The following is a 24,559-nucleotide window of genomic DNA, read 5'->3' as shown; positions in this document are numbered from 1 at the left end:
TAAATTATAGTTTCATTATTAAGTAACAAAGATGTAGGCATGTGGTTAAAGTCTTCAAGGTGACCTGGACTCTTCATATTGACTGAAACAAACATTTTTGAGAACAGCCCTGCAAAGTGGGTTTATCTGGAAACACATGTTCACTGTGGCCCTGTTAGCTCATCCCCTTCTTCAGTTTCTCAGCAGAGAATAAACAAAAAGTCAGTTCCAATTTGACCACCGTGGTACAATAGAATTCCCACTTAAAACTAAATAATAAGAACAAGGATAATTATAATAATAACAAAGCTTTATCAATTTAAAAATAAAGCTAATGATTGAATAAAGTAGTGAGGATAAAAAATAAGTCAAAGAATTGTTTTCTGAACATAATAGAATATCCTAAAGGTATTAGTACGGAGTAGCAGAGTAGACGCTCAGTAAGAATTATCGTGTTAGTTTTTAACCAGAGGTGTTAAGTGCAGTGTAGTCAATGATGAATAGGAAACAGTCCATGGCTTCAAGAAATTGAAAGTCTTTCTTGCATTCTGTGTATCATCTTAAATGCGTGTTCATCTTGTTAACAAAAAGAGTTCTTCTACTTTCTGAAGGAATATATGAATTTTTTCTTCCACCAGTGACAAGGATAGGTCTAGATTTGAACCACTGATACTTGTTATGTTTGGGAGCTCAGTGTTTTAACTTAATACAAGGTTCTTATAAATCATGCAGCATGATTCACAAATGAAGCATGGATCATTCAAGACGGACAAATTAGTCACCTTAGAGCTGAGAAGGCTTTTTCTAAAACTGGTAGCAATCTAATTAGGTAGTGGAAAGATTTATCAGGAAAGTTCTACAAAGTATGCAATTACATATTTTATACAAATAAGGAGAAAAATTGTCTTTAGTGGTGCTGAGTTGTATCCTACGCTCAGCTAAAAAATTAGAGTGATGTTTTCATTCATTAAAGAAAAAATAAGAACACTGAAAGCCACAGTGAGGAAAATGTTCAGAACCTAAAACCCACGCCTTTCACATTTTCTCCTCTCTCAGTCATCTTTATAACCACCGATCAGCCCTGGACTGCATTGGTACAGACTCCAGAAGCCTGGTGAATGGTTACTCTTCAGTATTTCTACAATTCAAGTTCTTAAAATTTTCTTAAAGGAAATTTTCTGCTATGTTCTGAAAACATGGCACCAATAGACCTGTAAACATATACTTATTATTGAAGATATTTACTCCATCAAGGGAATGTTTGTTTTGTTGTGTTTTGTTTTGCTTGTAAAATGATTCTGATATTAATAGTAAAGATACCAAGATGGAGATCTAGTGAAGTGATAAGGACATGCCACAGGGCTCGGACATCTGGCTTTCCATCCCAGCTTTTCCACTAACTTTGTATGTTTTGTTGGGCAAGTTATGTATAGTCCCTTTGTCCCAGTTCTTCATCTATGAAATGAAGGATTTGGACTCTTCAGCCATAAATGTTGAAGATCCTATAATATTATTCATTTAATTTCTCAAATGAAGTTAGAATTTTGTCGTTCTTTTGTAAAAACCTTGAAGGTATGTATTATCCTCAAACTTCTTATCTCCATTCTGCTTTGTTGACTTGCGCGCGCGCGCGCATGTATGTATATGTGTGTGTGTGAAAGGGACAGAGAGAGATGGAAGAGGGACTCCAGAAAAGAAAAATCACAGCCTTGCATGCAGAGCCTCAGATCCACAAAGCACATCTCGGTGACAGTGGTGAGATGTATGTGATGTCAAGCATCCATAAGCTGAGTCTGGCAGATGTATACCTCCTGGTGGTACCCACAGCATTGTTTGAAAGTAGTCCTTTGATGAATTAGTTTACATGGTGTCAAAACTGCACAATCCAATGTTAGTTGGATGTCAGGGAAAGAAACCCAGCTCTTTTTATAAGCCTCTATTTCTGTGTTCCTTCACGGATTTCTTTAAGGCAGTGAATATTCACTCTTTTATGCTCCAGGGTTCAAGCCATTCATCCTCATTGGAACTTATCCCTAAAGCTGAGTATGTCACTGAGGTGGTCTACTCTTTGACCATTTTATTTTTGACTGCCTGTTTTCCTTTTATACTTCATCTTCGTGTTCTTTTTTCTGACTATCCATCCACTTAATGTCCCCAATGTCATTTCAGAAACATGTGTACAATACTTCTGTATCCTGTATTTTTTAAGCCTGTACCAATTTTCATATTTTGTCCTGTTGTCCATATTAGTAGGGCTTCCCAGGTGGTGCTAGTGATAAAGAACCTGCCTGCCAATGCAGGAGACATAAGAGATGTGAGTTCCATCCCTGGGTTGGGAAGATCCCCTGGAGGAAGGCTTGGCAACCCACTCCAGTATTCTTGCCTGGAGAATCCCATGGACAGTGGAGCCTGGGGGCTACAGTCCATTGGGTTGCAAAGAGTCAGACACGACTGAAGCAGCTTAGCACACACGTGTGCCCTGTAAGTAAACGTATGTTTGTCAAATCGTACATTCAAGATTTAGGCTTAGAAAGAAGTTAAAAATAGGCATGTATATTCTTTCTAGAGAAGATTTCAGAGAGAGAAATCCAGATTTAATTTCTTTTAAAATGCCTAAAATGACCCCTTTTAGCTCCAGCCTAATGTCCTTTCTCTGCACAAGCATAAACCAATGAGAATGCTACTAATTTAATTTATAACTCATTGTCAGCTTTTTTTCACCTCATTTGCTTTATGTGGATGGGTTTCCTTTTTCTGGAAGGAGAAATATGAGCTAATATCACACACAGATGCCAAGCTGGCTCCTGCTGTATCTCTTGCTGATCTTCTGTGGATCGCTGCCAGGGATGTTAAGAGCCTTAGTCCACTCTTATTTTTGCTGTCCATCCTGAGTTTGTTTTATATGCCAGGAGTCTTAACTTTAGTCAGTTTGATTCTACTGGACATGTTCAGATGACTCGTAGTTTTTTTTTCAGGTGAACCCAGGGTTTTCAGATAGAAGACTTTCTCATTCATTATCCAAAACTGAGCTCCATATTCATTTAGCTATTCATTTATTCAAATATTTGTTGAGCACCTATCATGTCCTAGAGTAAAAGATATTGAACAGATCTGATCAAGTTGTCACCCAAATGGATCCTACATTCTAAGCTTGCTAAGGCAAGATGTGGGGCAATAAACAAACATAAACTGTTATATTATTGGTAAGTAACATAAAGTATAGTCGTAAAACAGGATAAGAGATAAAGAGCATAGGTGGGCCGAGAAAAGCCTTTTTAAACAAGTGAAATTGAAACAGAAAGCTAAATAAAATAAAGTAGGAGCCACATACTGAGAAAAGAGTATCTCTAACAAAGAAAACTATCCATGCAAAGGCTTTGAAATAGACCTTACTTGGTGAAGTTAAGGGAAAGCATGAACGGGCGTGTGGCTGGAGCAGAGTGGGTACCTGTCTGAGTTTTATGCAAGGTAGCATAAAGCCATGTCATATAGGGCACTGAGAACTTAATACTTAAGATGCTAAGCTATCTGAAGCATTTTGGGATGAGAGTGTGATCTGACTTACATTTTATGGAAATGAATCTCAATGGAGCAAGAATGGTTATGGGTTATACCTCATACACAGGTAAGAGGTTATTGTGAAGTCTTCATGGGCTATAATGGTGGCTTGACATAGCACGGGAGCAGTGACAGTGGTAAAAAGGGATTAGACTCAGGATAGATACTGGAAAATAGAATTGACAGGATTTGCTGAAGGACTGGATGTAAGAGAAAGAGGAGTCACTGATGACCCCAAGCTTTGAGGACTGAATAACTAAGTGAAAGCAGTTGTCATTTATTGTCATAGGGGGATCGTGGGAGGAATACATTGTGGGGGAAAATACAAGAGTTTAGCTTTCTATCTGCTAAGTTAGATGCCTATTAAGTATCCAAGTAGGAAAATGTGGAGTTGGCTATATAAGACAGTATACAGATCAGGTTCAGAAGTAAAATCTATTCAGCTGGAGCTGAAAATATAAATTTTGGATTCATTATGACATAGCTAATAACAAAAGCCATTGAATCTGATAAGATCAACTGGAAGGATAAATACTGATGAAAAATGAAAGAAGTCTAAAAATCAAGCCCAGGAGTCTTCCAATGCTTGCAGATTGGGCAAATGAAGATGATTCAGAAAAGAACACTAAAAAGGATCGGACTATCAAGTGAGATACAAAGAAAATCAAGAGAGAATAGACTCCTAGCGGCTAAGTCAAGAAGATGTTTCATAAAGGACCAAGAGATCAATTGTGCCAATAGCTGTTAGGAAGTCGTGTCTAGTGAGAACTGTCGTTTGATTCAGGAACTTGAAGGTCATTGGTGACTTCGACAAGAGTTGCTTTAGAAGAGAGCTGAGGGTCATTTAAAGAGATTCAGCAGAGCTGGGAAGATAGAAAGCGAAGACAGTGAGTAAAGCTAATTCTTCCAAGGGATTTTACCCTAAAGGGAAATAATGATTGTGTGCTGTTGACCTGCAGTAGAAACAGCTTTATAGTGAAGCAGAGAGAAGAAGAGATTGCAGAAGCAATGCCACTGAGCAGAAGAGATAGGATGAGATTCAGAGCACAGCTAGAGTCGTTGACTTTATATAAGAGCCTAGATGGCTCATCCACAGTTAAGAAAAGGGAAGATAAAATATATGGACAGATCCAGACAGATTGGTACATGCAGGGGTGGAAATTCTCTTCTGTGGCTTCAACTTTGTCAGTAAAAGAGGAAGCAAGTCATCAGCTGAGAATCAATTTGGGGAAGGAGGCGTTAATGTGAGGAAAGGAAAGGCATTTTGAAGTGTCACTTCAGAAAACTGGAGAATGAATTAAAGAAGAAAATTTAGGGGAACAAACTAGGAAGCGCAAGGGTCCCCTTGAAATTACTGTGCATGAATTGAAAAAAAGAAATCAGTCAGAGAGGTTGCTGAGTCAGTACTTTTCTCCAACAATACATAGCTGCTTTTGGGGGGAGTTGAGTAGGCTTTGAGTTGAATTTAATCAGATGGAAACTCCCAGAAAAAAAAAAAAACAGAGAGTTTATAGTGTATGCAAAAGAATGACTATAATGACAGATCGTGAAAATTGTAATAGTTAGGTCAGCTAGACCATGTTGCAATAACAAAAAATGTGTTGAGTCCACTTAGCTTAACAGAACAAAGATCAATTTCTTGCTCATATCACAGTTTGGTATGAGTCAGGAAGCTCTCTTTGGCAACTCTTTTCCAACAGAGATTCAGGGAAGTCAACATCTTGACTTCTCAGAGTTTGTGCTGCAGCACAAGAGAGAATACACAAGAGAGAATAATTAGAGAAATCACACCTACTTAGAACTACCATGTCACTGAAGTGATTTAGTCACTTCTTATCACATTCTGTTGGTCCAGAACCAGACATATGGCTGTAAGCTGACTGCGAGGGAGGAGAGAAAATGTAGGAGAGCAAATGGATTATTTTATGAGCATCAAATGTCTCTTCCACATAAACCAAGCCAAACAATAAAGGTAATGAGGATTTACTCTGCTTCATCATCATGGCAAAACACTGGTAGCATCAAATTAGTATGATTCTTTGTGGGGTCAGAGAACTACCTTAGGTAGAAGTCTGTTCTGGTTACCTATTGCTGTATAGTAAACACCACAAAGGGACTTCCCAGGTGACACTAGAGGTAAAGAACCTGCCTGCCCTTGCAGGAGACATAAGAGACGCAGATTTGATCCTTGGGTCAGAAAGATCCCCTGGAGGAGGGCATGGCTACCCACTCCAGTATTCTTGCCTGGAGAATCCTCATGGACAGAGGAGCCTGGCAGGCTATATAGCCCATAGGTTCACAAAGAGTCAGACACGACTGAAGCAACTTAGCACAAACGCATGTAAACACCACAAAACTGGGCAGTATAAAACAACATATTACATTCATCCATCCATCATATTACATTCATGGAGTCGGTGGGCCACTAATTTGGAAACGGCGCAATGAGATGAGCTCCTCCCACCCCTAAAATGTCTAGAGCCTTAGCTGAAAGTGATTTGAATATCTGAGATCAACAGTTTTCAGTACGGCTTCTTTGCTCACAGGGCTGGTAACAAGTCTGGGATTTCTGAAGGAGAATCTCAGTTGGGATCATTGAACATGGCATCTAAATGTGACCTCTCCAGCAGGGTGTTCCCAGGGTAGTCAGACTTCTTATATGGTAGTTCAGGGCTCAAAGTAAAAGTATTGCACAAGAGTGAGACAAAAGTCCTAGGGCTGGCCTAGACATAGGAGTCACATAGCATCTTATCAGCCCTGTTCTACTGCCTGAGTATTAGTCCAGATCCCAGAGGAGGGCACTGGAACTCCACTTATTGAGACAGTGGAAGAGAATTGAGAGGTTGGCAGAGTTACATTGCAGAAGAGCATGTGACGTGGGAGCTACTGTTGTGGCCATCTTTGGAAAATGCAGTCGCCATACAGTCATGATGTGAGTGAGAGATATGAGTGGATTCTAGAGCTGCTTGCTACAAAGGTTTTGAGATGAGATTATTACTAATGAAAATGGCTATGATATGATCATTTGGGATTGGAAGACAAATGTTAGATTAAAGACATTAGATGTTCAAAGGTCCAAATTTAACAAACTTGGGTATTCCGGGATCTCCAAGGCTCAACAAATGTGGCATCTGCTACCCCTCTGATCTCAGTTCCAACCTGTGTCTCTCTCCTCTAGCCCTGGAAGACTCTTTCTTAGGTGTTTCTTTACCTCCTTCAGGTCTTTATACAAATGTCACCTTCCTAGTGGGGACATTCCCGGCCATGCTATTCAAAACCACAAGTGCCTCAGCTGTACTTCCTATCTCCCCTTCTGCTTCAATTTTCTCCTTAAAGTTCATCATTATCTAACATACAGTATATTTTATGTTTTAACGTATTCCCCCTGCAATAGAATGTAAGCTCCCAAAGGATGTAAATTTCTATTTGTTCCCTTCATTCCTATTTTCCAAATACTTCAAATAGTGCTGGTCTTGGGCCTACCCATTAATGAATGGATGATCTCTTAGTGTTTCTCAAATCGGTTATGATCTATTGTTTGCATGCTCAGTCGCTCAGTCCTGTTGGACTCTTCGTGACTTGTAGCCCATTAGGCTCTCTGTACATGGAATTTTCCAGGCAAGAATACTTTTGTGGGTTGCCAGGAGAAGGAAATGGCAACCCACTCCAGTATTCTTGCCTGGAGAATCTAGTGGACAGAGGAGCCTGGTGGGCTGCTGTCCATAGGATCGCACAGAGTTGGACACGACTGAAGCGACTTAGCATGCATGCATGCATGCATTTCCTCCTCTAGGCACTCTTCCCAAACCAGGGATCGAACCTCCATCTCCTGCAGCTCCTGCATTGGCAGGCAGATTCTTTACCACTATGCCACCTGAGAAGTCCTATGATCTATTTGAGTCATTAAACTAATTTAACATATCATGATCCACTTTTATATGTAACTTAGGAGAAAAAAGAGTAGAAAGGGATGGGAAAGATCAAAAGGTGTTGCACCTAATAGTGTATTATTGCATCATGTTTCTGCCATAATTTCATATACATGTGTATACTAGTTATTATATAAAATGTATTTCCTAATTTGGGTCACATTCAAAATTTTTGGAAAAAACACTGCCTAAATACTTCTTTGCACTAATGTCTTAAGCCTACCTGATGATAGGTAAGGATTTATTAATGAGGAGGCAATTGGGAAAACTCATCAAAAGCATAGGTAGCTGCTCTTCTTGATTCTTCTGGAGATAGGATCTGGATGTAGGAAGCAGAAGGTATTGCCAGGGACATAATGTGTTACTTCTTGGGCACTTTTATTTTCCTCCATTTGAACCAGTACAATGTTTAACACATAATGAGCACTCTAAGGTTTGATGGTTGGCTAAAGTTTTTTTTAACAACTGTATTGTGGTTTTTGAAGTGTTTCTCAATAAGCTGGTTCTGCCCCAGGACCTAATTTACTCAGGGTCATTAAACCCATCAAACATCTTCCCACATTAACCCCATTGCTAGAAGCTCGCTCACTGGAGCTCATTTTTAGCCATGTCTGTTGCAGCCATCCTGCTCTTGGTGATAAATAATTATCCCCTTTAGAAAAAGGTTGGCCAATGATGTGAAACTATCTCTATGTTTAGAAGCTTGGAGTCAAAAGACCTGGGGTCCAGTCGAGTGTCTCTCAGTTTAGGCGACTTCTTCCGGGGCCATGTTTTCTCTTTCATGAGATGAGGGAGTTGGACCCATTGGTGCTTGAAATCTTTTCCACCTTTACTCTTTAATCAATGAATCATTCATTTGACATTTAGGTTATATGTATTCTCATCTAGATTTTTGGCTTGTTGGGGGTTGAAAGTGGGTCTCTTTGGCATCTTTTAAGTGTCTACTCAAAGTGCCCATAGAACACCTCTTACAAATGCTGACTTATTGGTGACTTTTGCAAGGGAAGGCTTAACTTTGGTTGTTTATCTTAATGTCCCTATTTTTTTTGTTATTTCCTTAGTTTTCATTTCTTTATATTGATCTCTGTTCTTTGGAGAACAGAGAAATGGACCTCCTGGGACAGAAATTTTTAGTAAGTTAAGATGTTATCCAAATACTTGGTATTTGTAGATATTTTGAAGGAGGTGGGAAGGGAACAGATCTTGGCATAACAAGTAGGAAGCTGAATTTTATGCCAAGCATTTGAGATAGCATTGACTATGTACTTTGTATTGTGTAGCACTGTCCAACATTGCTAATAATTACGTCCCGACTCCTTAAGATTCTTATATTCTTTGGAATCTGCCTCCATCTATTGCACTTTTTACTGCTAATGAGCTTCTTCCAGTGGTAGCTGGAGTTTAGGAATGAGGAAGAAAACTGTTATATAAGAATTTTACCCAGAGTAAAGAGAATATGGTCCCATTTTGGTGATCGTGTTTATCTCAAGGGTAGCTGACGTGCTAGTTTAGATTTTTTTAATGGAAAAATTTGTAAATAAGCCTCATGCTTTCTAATATGTTGTGCCCTTATCTTTTTACTTCTTAAATCAGATAATGAATCAGGCTTGAATATTTAAGCAGATAGGATATGGTAGAACTGTTCCTCTGTCAACTCATACCACTTCTCTAGTCTGGACGTCTAAGCCTTTCTCAAATACACATCTATCACAAGCAACCCTAACTATCCTCATTGATTGGAGTTGACTGTCATATCAGAATTTTCGAAGAAAAAATATTTTCCTGATGCAGGAGAGCAGCAGTTGCCAACGAGATAGGGATTTTCTGCAGTGCTGCATCGAGGTAAACACAGTAATTCAAACCCTTGAAACGTGAAGGGTGAAAACATGCTAAGCCCATGCCATTGCTTTTCTGAGGAAAAACAAAGTCTCATCCAGATAAAAATCATTTACAAACTGGAGGCTTACTTCCGAGATTCAGTTCATTTTCAAATCCACATTTTCATACTCTAATATTGAACAAAAAGGAAAATTAGCAGAGAAAAATGAGGTAAATCCTGCATTGATGTGAAGATGCTAGAGGCCAGCCTTAGGTCTCTGAGAACTGAAGAATCCTTGTACATTGATTTTCACCTGCCTTTCTGGAACATGGTAATTTATGTATGCATCAAATTTCTGTGCGTCATCGTGGCTGGTTTCCTCTGTAATGAGAAAGTGATGCCTTCATCCAGACCAAGACAAAACTCTATTATTCAAGCCTTGGCTTACGGATATCACTGTGTGCCCTTAGAGAAGTTCGAACCCTGAGTTTGAATTTAATAAAAAGTAGAAGCTACTACTTTTTCTACCGCTTCTTCACATTAACTTGGCCTAAATGGAATAAGAATATGTCCTGGCCAGTGATATTTCCAGTGATTATTCCCATTTTAAGTGGAACATCCTAAACTAAATATCATACTTAATAATATAAATCAGCAAAGTATTAGTTAATAATATTTACTAATAGTGTTTGAGACGACACAATAAAAAGCATAGAGTATAACTATGATGGTCAATGATATAAACCAAATAATGAAGGAAAAAGATAATTTTATCAGACAGAACTGGACATAAGAGTAGGTTAAAGTATGTTTTAGCAAAAAAAAAAAGGAGAAAAAGATTAGATGGCTCATTTCATTGAATTAAAACCAATCAAAATCACAAATACACACCCACACTCAAAGAGAAACCAGTGAAAGGCACTTAACTTGTGGATTTTGAGGTGAAACTGTGATGCATATAGTAAGGACTCATTGTAATAATTAACAGCAAGTTGACAAGTTCACTCTGTAAATCAATCACCTTCCTCTTCCTTTCTTCTGTCAAAGTCAAGGACCAGGGCAACTTCATATAGTTTACTGTGCTGGTACAATGTTTTGTAACTAAGAAGTGCTCAATAATTATTTATTGAAGGAATGACTTGTAATTTCACTAGCTCACAACAGAGATAAAGATGATTTTTTAGAAATAGATGAAAAACTGTGTTTGAAATTGTACACATTCCTTGAAAAATTTTAGAACCATGGCTTTTAAACAAAGCCTATGAAATGATTGTGTAATGAGGAGACTGGATTTCCAAACATGAGTGTATAGTCTAAATGTTTTCTCTTTTGTTTGCTGCATCGTGCATCTTCAAGGGGCTTCCCGAATGCTGCAGTGGTAAAGAATCTGTAAAGAATCCTCTTTTCAGCCCAGCCTCCCATTTCTTGCCTCCTAAAGTACCACTTGGGCTTCCCTAGTAGCTCAGCGGTAAAGAATCCACCTGCTAATGCAGGAGACACAGGTTCGATCCTTGGCTTGGGAAGATCGCCTGGAGAAGGAAATAATCCACTCTAGCATTCCTGCCTGGAAAATCTCATGGAATGGACAGTGGATCCTGGCAGGCTGCAGTCCATGAGTCACAGAGTCAGGCATGACTGAGCGACTGAGCAGGTGTGAACACACCTTCAAAGTATCCCTCTGACCACATGATCATGAAAATGGCTTCCTTATTCGCCCAGAGGAAAGTGGGGCAGCTGTTTCCATTAAATGAGGAAATAAAATTGTGAGATCTATTCTCAAACCTGGTGTGGAGCCAAGATCAGAACTTTTATTATTTGATTTTTCCTCTCTGGTTCCTTGACTCTATTTGCAGTTCTCAAACTCAGCCCCAGGGGCTCCCCAGGATGTGCTGAGGGTGCAATGGGCCTGAGAAAGAAGCCTGCAGAACTCCTGGCTACTCCTTCCTGCTTCCAAACATGCACTTTACTCTGGTATTTTTACATTTCAAGTCTCCATAGAGACTTAGTTTGAGGAAAAATTCTTATGAATTAAAAAAACAGTTTGACAACTGCCCATCCTCTACCTTCCTATAGTGCCTCCTTCATAATAAAATGGAAGGTAAAAACTAAACTTGAGATGAATTAAGTATATTTTACAGTCTGGATGGCTGTGCTTTGACTACTTGTTGTATTCACAGAGAGCCTGTAGTCTTTTTGCTGAAGTATTTCTAGAGGTGGGATGTCTACTTAACACCTTACCTTTCTCTCTTGCAGATGAGCCAAGCTATTTTTAAGATGCAGAAAATCCAAAAAGATGGAGGCAATGAGGTTGTATGGTTGCCAGAACTGAGTAGGACTACCAAGAGACTCCAAAGGGTAGAATTAATTGTAATTTTACTGTATTCTAGGATTAGAATGGCTGTCTTATGGGTCAAGAAAATGCATTATAAAAACACAGTGGCAAAACTAGATTCTCAGGGAAAGAATCCCATTAACTTAGCTGACAAGGGTAATATGTTAGCCAGAATCTGTGCTCTGATAACCTTTTCAAAAAGTGATTTACACTGGCAAGGCTTCCCTTTCTCAAAATGTATTAAAAAAAAAAAAAAACAACTATTACTCAGAAGGGTATGTGATCATAAATTAAAACTCAGTGATGTCTAATGAATTTTCTTGTTCCCCACAAAGAATACTGCCAAAATGCCCACCTGTGCCTCCCAGATTCAATGTCATTCTCCCCTAAGAATTTCTGTGTATACAGAACTCACATTGCTAGACCTTACCATTCTATGTTGGCCACCACTATTGATAAGCTTTCTCTCTAAGATGACTCAATATTGCTGACTATGATAGCAAATGAAGTAAGTAAATAGTGGTTCTGTTGGGAGTAGGAGACATTCTTTCTCCTTTGATTTGTGATGAAATGAGTTTAATCCTCAGAGAAGGACCATCTTTCCATGATTTCCAAGTGTTTGAAGTTCCTCCTTTCTGTTCCCCCTGTGAACTTTCTTTTTGGTTTTATTTTTTTTAATATTTGTATATTTTTTATATTTTATTTTTAATATTTCTTTTTGGTTGTGCTATTTATTCCAGTCTGCTTATCGCTTTGCCCATTCTGTTCATTCTTTTTCACCTTATCCTGAAAGATGAGAACCATGAAGGAGTAGAAGGTTAGGGGAGTCCCTGTATTTCCATAACCTCTCCAGACATGGTTACCAACACTCCATCTACTGACTCAGCTCAGCTTTGCTGTGTCTCCATAGGAGTCTGGCCAAGGGGGACTTGTCTACCAAAGGAGGCCCATGGGCTTCATCTCTTTGCAGCTTCTAATTCTAATTTCCTTCACATTCTTTGCTCAGACCAACACAAAACTGCTGTATGCCCACATATACAAGGCTGCTTCTTGACTCCTGATGTTCCTTTTCCTAGAGATTCCCTTCTTTCTCTGCTTTGTTCTGATTTTCATAGCTTAAGTATCTCTTGCTCTATGGGAATTTTTAATGATTTCCAAACCCCCAAATAACTGATTTCCTTTTTTGCCTATCCTTGTTTACATGTCTATCATCTTCATGTTAGGTTGCAAAGCTTTCATTAGAAAGAATCAATTTACTGTTTTTTATCCTTAGCAACTAATAGTGGGTCTAGCACAAGACAAAGGACTTCCCAGGTGGCACATTGGTAAAGAATCTGTCTACCAGTGCAGGAGACACAAGAGATGCAGACTCAATCCCTGGGTCAGGAAGATCCCCTGGAGGAAGAAATGGCAACCCACTCCAGTATTCTTGCCTGGAGAATCCCATGAACAAAGGAGCCTTGTGGGCTACAGTCCTTGGGGTCACAAAAAGTCAGATATGACTGAGCACAGCACAGCGGCACAATACAGGAAGTATTTATAAGTTATTTTTGGAATGATCTGCCATATTGGTCCACTATGCCTAACTGGTCTTCACCTTGGATTCCTCGAAAAGCACTCGTGCCTGTAACTTTGTTTGCACTTATCATCATCATCAACAGATTTTCTTCTCTACCTTTCTCTTCCCTGATCTTTGTTCTGGAAGACTGATTCCTATGCACTGTGTCACCTAAGCTCCGTTGTCCTCTGGCCTTGGCCAATAAGAGGCATCACCAGGAGACAGTAGGACAGAAGGAGAAAGAGGTCAAGGTCTTTCTTGCCTGCTCCCTCCCTCTCTGCATTGGCACTGTTTCTCTGGCAACAGCTGCAGTCTCTGACAGACAGCCATTCCTCTGTATCTGTAGCTACTGGACCCTGGAAATACTATTTCCTTCCTTTATTCCTTTAGATTTAAAAGTGGTAACAGCTTCCTGACCTTGACAGTCTCTTGTTAGCTCAATATACCTTGTTTTTGTTTTTCCCCATTGACCTTGCTCATATCTCTGTAAGTAGTCTTTCAATTGAGACCTTCTTATTTATACCATCAGAGGGATTTCTGCATGTCCTGCCAAGCCTTTTAGTCTCTCACAAGATATACGGCATCTCAGTATCTTGTTGAATCTGATATCTTGCCCTCCAGTCCATCCACCTACCTTAATTCTCTGCTTAATTCTTGCCAAGCAACCTTCTTTGAGGGCACTGACTCCTACTCTCTACCATCTTAGCCATCAGTAGACCTAAGGAACAGTCTGCCTTGCCTACCTGAATTTGATTCCCAATTGACATCTGGATATCTGCTGTCATGTTCTGCCTGCCATTTTGGACCTCTCAAGTTCCCAATTTCCCTTAGATACTGGGCAGTGTTATCTCCTTTTAAAGGTGAGTCTTGTGTGAGAATTCCTTTCTCCTACGTTTATAATTCCTATACTTTGCTTTCTCCAGTGAGCTGAAGTCTTGCAGGCATGTAAGCTTCCTATGTTTTTGTTTCTTTCATGGCTTTCATATGTCTCTTTTGAGAAAGATTCTGCAGAAAAAAATTAAACATACCTGTTTTTACCACCACCCTTGGTAAAGTTTCAGGCTGGCATTAACAGAGGTTATGCCCTCTACAAAGCAAGAATGACAAATTATCTTGTTGGAGAATTCCATATCACCATAGTCATTTTTAGGTCATGGTGGCTATTTTCTTCTTGTACCTAGTTTAAGCTAAAAGTAGTTTGATATAAAATTGTTGCTTACAGTCAGATTTTCCAAAATATATATAAAAAGAGGCTGCGTGTCCTTGTTTTGTGCCATGGGGCCTGAGCTTTTGCAGCTGAAAATAGCATCGGCGCTCATTCTTGGCACACTTGACTGCAAGCTTCTACCAAATTTGCTGTCCACACTCACTCCGAAGTCCTTTTCAGCACTGCCGCTTTCCAAGTATTTCCTTCCCCTTGCCTATCTGTGTCTCACTTTCCACAAAGCTATTCATTTTCCAGTTTTGAGGTTGATACACATCCTTATACCAACCTCTCTTCTTGCTAGAAACCCTATTTTCCTATTCCTGGGTAGAAAGGTTTTTTTAAATTGATTTGTTTCCATTATTACAAAAACAATACATTTTTAGGAAAATACAGAAAGGCAAAGAAAGTCTAAAACTGTCATCCAGAGATAATTTTTGATAAAAATTTCATGTATATCTTTTAACTATATCTGGAGATAGATAAATATGTCAGTGTATAAAACGAAATGAGATGACTTTTTATATATATTATTATGCAGCCTGCTTATCTTAATTCCGTAACCAAACAATTTCTATATGTGCAAAAAGGTAAAAAGGAGTGGGTAGCCTTTCCCTTCTCCAGGGGATCTTTCGAACCCAGGTATCCAGTATTGTAGGTGGATTCTTTACCAACTGAGCCACAAGAGAAGCCCAAGAATACTGTAGTCTGCTACTGCTGCTGCTAAGTTGCTTCAGTCTCCGACTCTGTGCGACCCCATAGATGGCGGCCCACCAGGCTCCCCCGTCCCTGGGATTCTCTAGGCAAGAACACTGGAGTGGGTTGCCATATCCTTCTCCAATGCATGAAAGTGAAAAGTGAAAGTGAAGTCACTCAGTCATGTCCGACTCTTCGAGATCCCATGGACTGCAGCCTACCAGGCTCCTCCGTCCATGGGATTTTCCAGGCAAGAGTACTGGAGTGGGTTACCGTTTCCTTCTCTGGTGGGTAGTCTAGAGATAGATAAATATGTCAATGCATAAAACAAAATGAGATGACTTTTTATATATACTATTACGCAACCTGTTTATCTTAATTCAATAACTGAACAATTTCCATATGTACAAAAAGTATGCAACCTGAATGTATACTATTTTCACTAATAGTTATGTGTTAACACATGTATGAATACTGCTCAGATTAAAACATGGAACATTACCCTCATTCTAGAAGCCTTCTTCTAATCATGTCATCTGCCTTGCAATTCTGTAATCATTATCCTGACTTTTAAGATAATCAGCTCTTACCTTTTCTTTATAGTTTCACAACCTATGTTATAACATACATACAAATATGTATTATTATCTCTTCTTGGTAAACTAAATACTTGATCAACGTAAACTAAATGCTTTATCAATGTAAACTAACTTTCTATCTCTAAAAACTTTCGCTTTAAATCTGTTTTCTTGTATTAATATAGCTTCATCAGAATATTTTATTTATACTTTGAAACTATGCATTTTTCCATTATTTAAGTATCAGCCTTTTGTTTTCTTAGATTTCCTGTATGTGTCTTGTAAGTTGCATGTAGTTGGTTGTGGTTTTCCTGTCAAACGATTTTTTTCTTATCAGCTGAAGAACTTAGTCCCTTGAGTTCTTTTAATATAATTTTATGTATTTGGAAGTTTACATTTACCATTTTATTTTGTGCTTCCTATTTGTTTCATACTTCCCATATTGATTCCTATCTGTTTGTCTGTCTCTCTCATATATGTGTGTACAAGTGTTCGTGTGTGTGTGCGCATGCACACGTGTGAGTGAAGATCCTTGAGCTTACAGTTAAAAAAATATCAGTCTTTGACATACTCTGGGTTCAAGTTTCAGTAGACCAGATTGACAGAAAACACAATTCATCTCTACTAGTCAAAACAGGTCCAGTGACTTGATGACAACAAACATATAAAGCATCTCATTTAAAGCCTGTAAAGACAGTTAACAGATACATATACCTCTTTATCAAAAGGTTCTGAACTTAAATTCCTCAGGGGACAGCTTGCTAATACTGATGTGTTTACACCATAGTTGTTGTTCAGTCACTGAGTTGTGTGCAACTCGTTGTGATCCCAGGGACTGTAGCCCACCAGGCTCCTTTGTCTGTGGGGTTTCCCAGGCAAGAATACCGAAGTGGATTGCCATTTCCTTCTCCTATGTTTACACAGATAGGTGCAATAGACTATTATAGAACAATAGAGAATGGTGGGGATTGGTGCATGAGAGAATATATAGGCAACCAAACTCTTTGAAATTTAATTTTTTAAAAAATCCTCTACGTATATGAGATACTTCTGCAGGCAAGATTGTATGTTCAGGAATTCAGGAAAACTGACAGTAGAGATTTAATAATAACTAATATGTATTCAACACTTGGTATGTCTCAAGAATAACATTTTATAGGTATTGATTTACCTAATCCTCAAAATAATCCATTATATCAATGTATGAATTTTGTTATAAATCAGAACAATGAGACAGAATTTTACCAATTGGCTGAAGGTCATATCAGATAGTATGTGGTGGAGCCAAGGTACAAACACAGGGGTTCTGGCTCCATCCACACTCTCTGCCACTAAGCATATGGTCTCTCCACGTCTTGATAAGTAGCTAATTATTAGGCAAATTAACATTTTAGAAACAAAATGAATACTGTCTATCAGATTCTCTTAAAACTCAGATGCATTTTCCATCTGAAAAAAGAAAAATGTACATAATATTAATATAATATGTTATATTAATATATTAATTATATACACATACACATAATTACTCAGTTAAGTATAGTTTGAAATTTTAGCATGATGTAGGTCTGCCATGGTCTCTACTCAAAAACAATTTGGATATTGAGAAACCAAACAAGCCAAAAAAAGCAAATAAAATTTTAAAAGGAAAAAACTCACCTCAATATAAGATAATATCACCATAAGTTTTTCTCACCATTTAGACTCCTTGCTAAAAATGGGATATTTGCTAAAATATTGCTAAAAATATCAGTGTGTTTGAATTAAAAATTTCATATTGAAATGTTAAGCTTCCTATATCTGAAATGAATGGTAAAAATAAGACAGACTAATAAAAAATTATCTGAGTATAGATATCCAACATAAATAGTAATTGAATCAGCATTAATTTTATTTACTTAAAACTAGATTTTTCACCTTCCACTAAATGAAGGATTTATTCTAAGACAAGAATATTAAATGGGAATAGTTATATCATGAATTTTTCTTCCTCCACTTTTTATATATTTCTAACTTTATAATACTAGAAATATTTTGACTAAGTAAATCTCACAACATCTCACTATCTTGGCAAGTCTTTTGTTACTACAAATAATTTTATTGCTGTTCAAAAATATTAGACTATCCTGGCTAGTTACTTCATAGAATTCCGTGTGTCCTCATGTCTGTCTTTGTACCATGCTATGCTCAGTTGCTACGTCATGTCTGACTCTTTACGATCCCATGGACTGTAGCTCACCAGGCTTTCTCTGTCCATGGAATTCTCCAGGCAAGAATACTAGAGTGGGTTGCCATTTTATCCTCCAGAGGATCTTCCTGATCCAGGTATCAACCTTGTGTCTCCTGCATTGCCAAAAGTATTCTATACCACTGAGCCACTTGGGAAGCCCCTGTCTTTGTACCACTTGTAAATTTTTAGCATGACCTTCATTTTATGCTGTGTGGCTTTTTCCAATATTTACTTCAGGTATAGAGAACCAGTCCTATCACCATGATAATTTTTATTCACCTGTGTCAGCCTAAAGGAGCAGTAAGAATGGCAGCTACGTACAAGGAAGGCAGGAGTCGGTAAGAAGTTAGGGCCTGAGTATAATTCCCAGGAATCACATAAAGAGATATATTATGTTTTATTAATAAAAATCAGTTTTCAAAGGTAAATGGAAATGTGTTAGAATGGTCACAATTTAAATTAGAAATTCCTGTATTATTCATTTCACTGCAGAGAACTGAATTAACCCTTTACTCATGTTAAAGTCATAGGGACAATCGTAACACGATTGAAAGCAGGAAAACTTGTCTTTAACCACAAACTTAAAGAAAATCTTAAATTATAAATTGTGTAATTACTTTCCCTACCTTTGAAATTCCTCCAATCTATGTTATATTTCACATCTATTTTAATTCACATTGTAGGTGTGCTGGGCTCAGAATATGATTCCCTACACTAGGCCACAGTTACGTATTGATTATTTTGAATTGAAGTTGCTCAAGAAGCAGCTGATGAAGGAAGCTCTGACCATCCTCTGTCTCCCTGAAATAAGGAAATAAATCTCCCATATGAAAGATGCCCTAGCTACATCTGGAATTAGAAGGACATCCTATTGCCAGAGATTGGGAATTTGGGCCTGAGATACCTGTGTAAACAAACCTCATTACTTCTTTAATTTACTATCCCACCTAAAGGAAATCAGTCCTGAATATTCACTGGAAGGACTGATGCTGAAACTGAAGCTCCCATACTTTGGCCATCTGATGCAAAAAACTGACTCATTGGAAAATACCCTGATGCTGGGAAAGGTTGAAGGCAGGAGGAGAAAGGGACAACAGAGGATGAGATGGTTGGATGGCATCACCGACTCAATGGACATGAGTTTGAGCAAGCTCTGAGAGCTGGTGATAGACAGGGAAGCCTGGCATGCTGCACACCATGGGGTTGCAAAGAGTCGGACACGACTGAGCGACTGAACTGAATCTCTATATTTTTCAAAAATTAAGTACTTAAAACCTAAGTTTCTTTTTCTTGTCAATTTCTCACAAATATATCTTTTTCTTTGTCTATAAAGTACAGTAGCTGCCTGCTTTGGCCATTTCTTAAGTTCTTATTTCTATGAGAGCTCCATGAGCACAAATTCAAATTTGTTTCTTTTTCTCCTGTTAATCAGTCTGTGTCAATTTTATTGTTAATCCAGCCACAGACTGAGGTAGAGGGAAAAATTTGCCTTCCCTGACAGGTGCAATTGTGACACACTACATGTGCATTAAATTGTTAATTAAAACATACTCATAAGATATTAATAGTTATTTTCTTTTCAGATGCATAATCATTGGTAAATATCTTCTGAAACTGTACCCATATATGTTGTTGTTCAATCACCAGATCATGTCCGACTCTTTGTGACCCCATGGACTGCAGCACGAAGGCCTCCCTATCCATCTCCCAAAGTTTGCCCAAGTTCATGTCCATTGAATCGGTAATGCCGTCCAGCCATCTCAGACTCTGTCACTCTCTTCTCCTCTTGCCCTCAGTCTTTCCCAGAATCAGAATCTTTTCCAATGAGTCAGCTGTTCTTATCAGATGGCCAAATTATTATTGGAGGTTCAGCTTCAGCATCAGTCATTCCAAAGAGTATTCAGGGTTGATTTCTTTTAAGATTGACTGGTTTGATCTCCCTGCTTTCCAGGGAACTCTCAAGGGTCTTCTCCAGCACCAGAGTTTGAAAGCATCAATTCTTCAGCGCTCTGCCTTCTTTATTGTCCAACTCTCATATCTGTACATGACTACAGGAAAGACCATAGCCTTGGCTATACGGACCTTTGTCAGCAAAGTGATATCTTTGCTTTTTAACACACTAAGTTTGCCATAGCTTTCCTTCCAAGAAGTAATTGTCTTCTGACTTTAGGGCTACAGTCACCATCTGCAGTGACTTTAGAGCCCAAGAAGAGGAAATCTGTCACTGCTTCCACCTTTTCCCCTTCTGTTTGCCATGAAGTGATAGGACCAAATGCCATGATCTTAGTTTTTTTTAATATTGAGTTTTAAGCTGGCTCATTCACTCTCCTCCTTCACCCTCATCAAGAGGCTCTTTAGTTCCTCTTTGCTTTCTGCCATTAGAGTGTTATCATCCACATGTCTGAGGTTGTTAGTGTTTCTCCCAGCCATCTTGATTACAGCTTTAACTCATCCAGCCTGGCATTTCGTATGATGTGCTCACCCACATATGTACCTTCAATATTTTTTTAAGTATCTATTGATTTGCACTGAAACTCTATATGAAATAACAGCTTTCTATTTAAAAGAATCATTTTTACCCTTTAATCATTATTCTGAAGATTTAATTTAATATATGGCAAAGTAGAGAATCCTTTTTGTAGGTTTTAGTAATTATGAAGTCAGTTATAATTGTCAAGTTATAAAGTTATGTAAAAATAGTACTAAAATGAAAAGATATTCATAATAAAAGACTTATTAACTATTAATGCTGGTATTCATACACAGCCTGTCATTTCTATTTAAATATACCATAATACAAGGTGAAGGAACTATGTCATTCTTTTTGTTTAAAAATTACATGCATGATACGGCCATGAAGTTACATAGGTACTGGGTTAAAAGGTCATTCTGTTTACTGACATGTTTGCTATTTACGATTTATAGAATTTTTGTTAATGCAAAACTAGAATTACCTTGTTTTCTAGGTTCTAAGGTTATAATGACAGGTTAGCATAGATTACCATCATATTTAAAGTTCTAAATTTTGAATTTCATAAGCTTTTGAACCTTTAGCAGAGTTTGCTGAGTTTATTGGTAATTTACTATCTTCTTTATTTTTCCTTAATATGCTAAATAACTTCAGGCAATTGTCAAATTTTTATTCCATTACACACAAAGACTAAGTGTTGCATATGGTTGTACTACAAAAGACTAAACCTGGAAATCTCAGTTATTTGCCCTTCAAATCTTGAAATAGCAAATATGGTTTCCTAAATAGAAAATATATGTATTTTTCTCAAAACTGTTTTAATGTCATGCTTTTAAATTGCTTTCAGAATGTCTGCCTGAACTGTAAGAAAGCTACATATACCACTGAGAACGAAATCTTTCTGTTCTGAGATTCAAAAACATATTTTGAATCATGAATAAATCCAACATTGGCATTATAAGGCATCACCAAAACTTTCTCTAGTCATACTCTTTTAACACGCCAAAATTCAAACCAAAAAAGCAGGCAAAAATACTTCGCACACCAGTAGCCACACAATTCTCTTTCTGTCCTCCATTTTACCTCAAACACAGTTTTCTAGCCTTTGTCATTTATTCAACTTTTGATGTCTACTTTTTTATTTTACTCTAACTTTTAGAAACACGTAATCTATCTAAGTAATCTTCCAAAATGTATTTCTATATTTAATTTTATCTATTTTCTTAAATGTATTGCTTCCCTGGTGGCTCAGTGGTAAAGAATCTGCCTGTCAATGAAGGTGACATGGGTTTGATCCCTGGGTCAGGAAGATCACCTGGAGAAGGAAATGGCAACCCATTCCAACATTCCTACCTGGGAAATTCCATGGACAGAGGAGTCTGATGGGCTATAGTCCATGGGATCCCAAAAGAGTTAGACACAGCTTAGCAACTAAACAAAAACAACAGATATTTAATTGATTTTTTAATTCAATTCCATTCTGAAGGCATTAGTGAAGTGACAGTCACTCAGTCGTGTTCGACTCTTTGCAACCCCATGGACTATAGAGTCCTTGGAATCCTCCAGGCCAGAATACTGGAGTGGGTAGCCTTTTCCTTCTCCAGGGGATCTTTCCAACCCAGGGATCAAACCCAGGTCTCCTGCATTTCAGGCAGATTCTTTACCAAATGAATTATCAGGGCAGCCCCCAAAGGCATTAAGGGCATGCTTATTCTGTGCTTTGCCATATATATCATATATATTATTTTATTGGTCCTTTTATATTTTTTCAGAGTTATTTACCTTGATATACATTGCATGCATGTGTGCTAAGTTTCCTTATTCATGTCTGACTCTTTGTGACCCTGTGAAATGTAGCCTGCCAGGCTCCCGACCCAGGGATCAAACCTGGGTCTCCTGTATTACAGGCAGATTCTTTACCGCTGAGCCACTGGGGAAGCCCTGATAAGCATTGGATGCCCTCAAAAAATGTAATTTGGTTTGCAATTTAGTTTACACTACATTTATGAGTTATTTTGTCATTTCATTCAAAATTCTTATTGAACACCTATTGTCTTCCAGGCGCTATGCTAGATAGTGGGGGGGAATAGGTAAGTCAGTCTGATGTGGTTCCGTCATTCATGGAGATTAATTTCTAATTTTTACACATTTGAAAAAATAGGGACTGATTTAGGATATAATCTGAGAGGTAAATAGTATGAAAGGGCTATTAAAAAAAGGAGATCAGGTTGTGGTTGATTAGTTGAAGAAAATTCAAGGGAAAATACAACTTGATGTCAGCTTCATACATAGGTAATTCTTTTAATTAGAGATGTTGCTACAGACATTTTTAATAGCATACCTCACTTCCAAACCATTGAAAGCAAACCTACAATCTACAGTATAAATTGTGAAGAATATCTGCACTTTTGGACCAAGATGAGTGGAAACAGTGACAGACTATATTTTGGGGCTCCAAAATCACTGCAGATGGTGACTGCAGCCATGAAATTAAAAGACGCTTGCTCCTTGAAAGAAAAGTTATGACCAACCTAGACAGCATATTAAAAAGCAGAGACATTACTTTGCCAACAAAGGTCCATCTAGTCAAGGCTATGGTTTTTCCAGTAGTCATGTATGGATGTGAGAGCTGGACTATAAAGAAAGCTGAGCCCCCAAAGAATTGATGCTTTTGAACTGTGGTGTTGGAGAAGACTCTTGAGAGTCCCTTGGACTGGGAGGAGATCCAACCAGTCCATCCTGAAGGAAATCAGTCCTGAATATTCATTGGAAGGACTGACGCTGAAATTGAAACGCTAGTACTTTGGCTGCCTGATGCGAAGACCTGACTCATTAGAAAAGACCCTGATGCTGGGAAAGATTGAAGGCAGGATAAGGGGATGACAGAGGATGAGATGGTTGGATGGCATCACCAATTCAAAGGACATGAGTTTGAGTAGACTCCAGGAGTTGGTGATGGACAGGGAGGCCTGGAGTGTTGTAGTCCGTGGGGTCGCAAAGAGTCGGACACTGCTGAGTGACTGGACTGCACTGAACTGAGGGAAGATACAAAGTCAACATGTATCCATCTCCTTGGTCTTGTAGCAGACTGCAAATTTCCTAACAGTTAAATGGCAGAATTCTGAGAAGAGCTCAGACTGTCTTTCTAATAGCAGAACGAGATGTTGACGCATGCTCAGTCACTCAGTCATGTCCGACTCTTTGTGACCCCATGGACTGTAACCCACCAGGCTCCTCTTTCCATGGGATTTTACAGATAAGAATACCGGAGTGGGTTGCCATGTCTTTTTCCAGGGGATCTATCTGACCCAGGGATTGAACCTGTGTCTCTCGGGTCTCCTGCATTGACAGGTGTATTATTTACCACTAGTGCCACCTGGGAAGCCCCAGTGAGACATAGGAGCCAAGGCAAACCTTGAAAGAGTTGGAGCAATGTCCGTAAGAACTCAGCATAATACTGTAAAGAGTTGGGGAATACAGAGCAGAGGAAAATGTAGTCTTCACTGTTGTAGGTAAGCCTGGGTGAGGGCTAGAGGGGGAGCAGTGTGGATACCTCTTAATCTTGGAGAACCTATCAGTTCAGGAGGGTCTCCACATGCTATCCAGACTTCCTGAATAGCAAAAGGTAAAAGAAAATGGGCAAGGTGGATAGAGGACACAGAGGATTTAGTGAGGGAGGACTCTAAGGTGGCCAAGTCCAAACTGAAGTGTGAAGGGCGAGCCTGCCTCACTTCTGCTACCATCCCCTCAGGGTTCAGCAATAACTGCTCCGGAGAGAATTGCTTCTATTTCATAACCAGGGAGGTGCCAGAACAGAACATGAAGGAGAAAAGAATATAAGCAAAATGCAGATGATGAAATTCTACCAGAAGAGCAATTTATCCCAGAAAATAACATGCACCATGACCTCACTAGGAACTACGAACATGTGAAAAATAGACACAGGAGGAAACAGAAAAGCTGAGGAGTCAGTAAAACAAAAAAAGAAAAGTAAGTTGGTAGAACTCGGGGAGAAAAGGGAAGGAAAAAATAAAACCGTTATTAGAGAGAAGAGCTACTTTGAAAGCAACAAAACAAGTGAAAACACATTTAGAAACATGGAACACAGAAGTGAGGAAATCACATAAAATTAAATAAGAAAGAACAAAAATAGGAAAACAATTAGAGTGAAGCTGATTGAAAGGAAGACAAAGGCATCAACATAAT

The 24,559-nt window shown here is 38.5% G+C and overlaps 1 protein-coding gene across 6 annotated transcripts in view; it reads left to right on the top strand.

The window, feature by feature from the left end:
* PTCHD4 (patched domain containing 4) overlaps nucleotides 1–24,559 on the top strand; it is a 191,174-nt gene that overhangs the window by 60,736 nt on the left and 105,879 nt on the right. The window contains exon 4 of one of the 6 annotated variants that reach the window (XR_014063302.1): nucleotides 2,369–5,037. The exons of 4 other annotated variants lie outside the window; for them this stretch is intronic. The gene's annotated coding sequence lies outside the window, so the exon portion shown is untranslated. Of the gene's footprint in view, nucleotides 1–2,353; nucleotides 5,038–24,559 lie in introns of those variants that run through there. One more of the 6 variants, XR_014063301.1, reaches the window with a different exon arrangement.

Source organism: Giraffa tippelskirchi, chromosome 8 (assembly GCF_054371585.1).
Source record: "Giraffa tippelskirchi isolate mGirTip1 chromosome 8, T2T-mGirTip1v1.2.pri, whole genome shotgun sequence".
Taxonomy (NCBI): domain Eukaryota; kingdom Metazoa; phylum Chordata; class Mammalia; order Artiodactyla; family Giraffidae; genus Giraffa; species Giraffa tippelskirchi.
The sequence above is the reverse complement of the archived record's forward strand: the minus strand, read 5'-3'. Positions and strand labels throughout refer to the sequence as shown.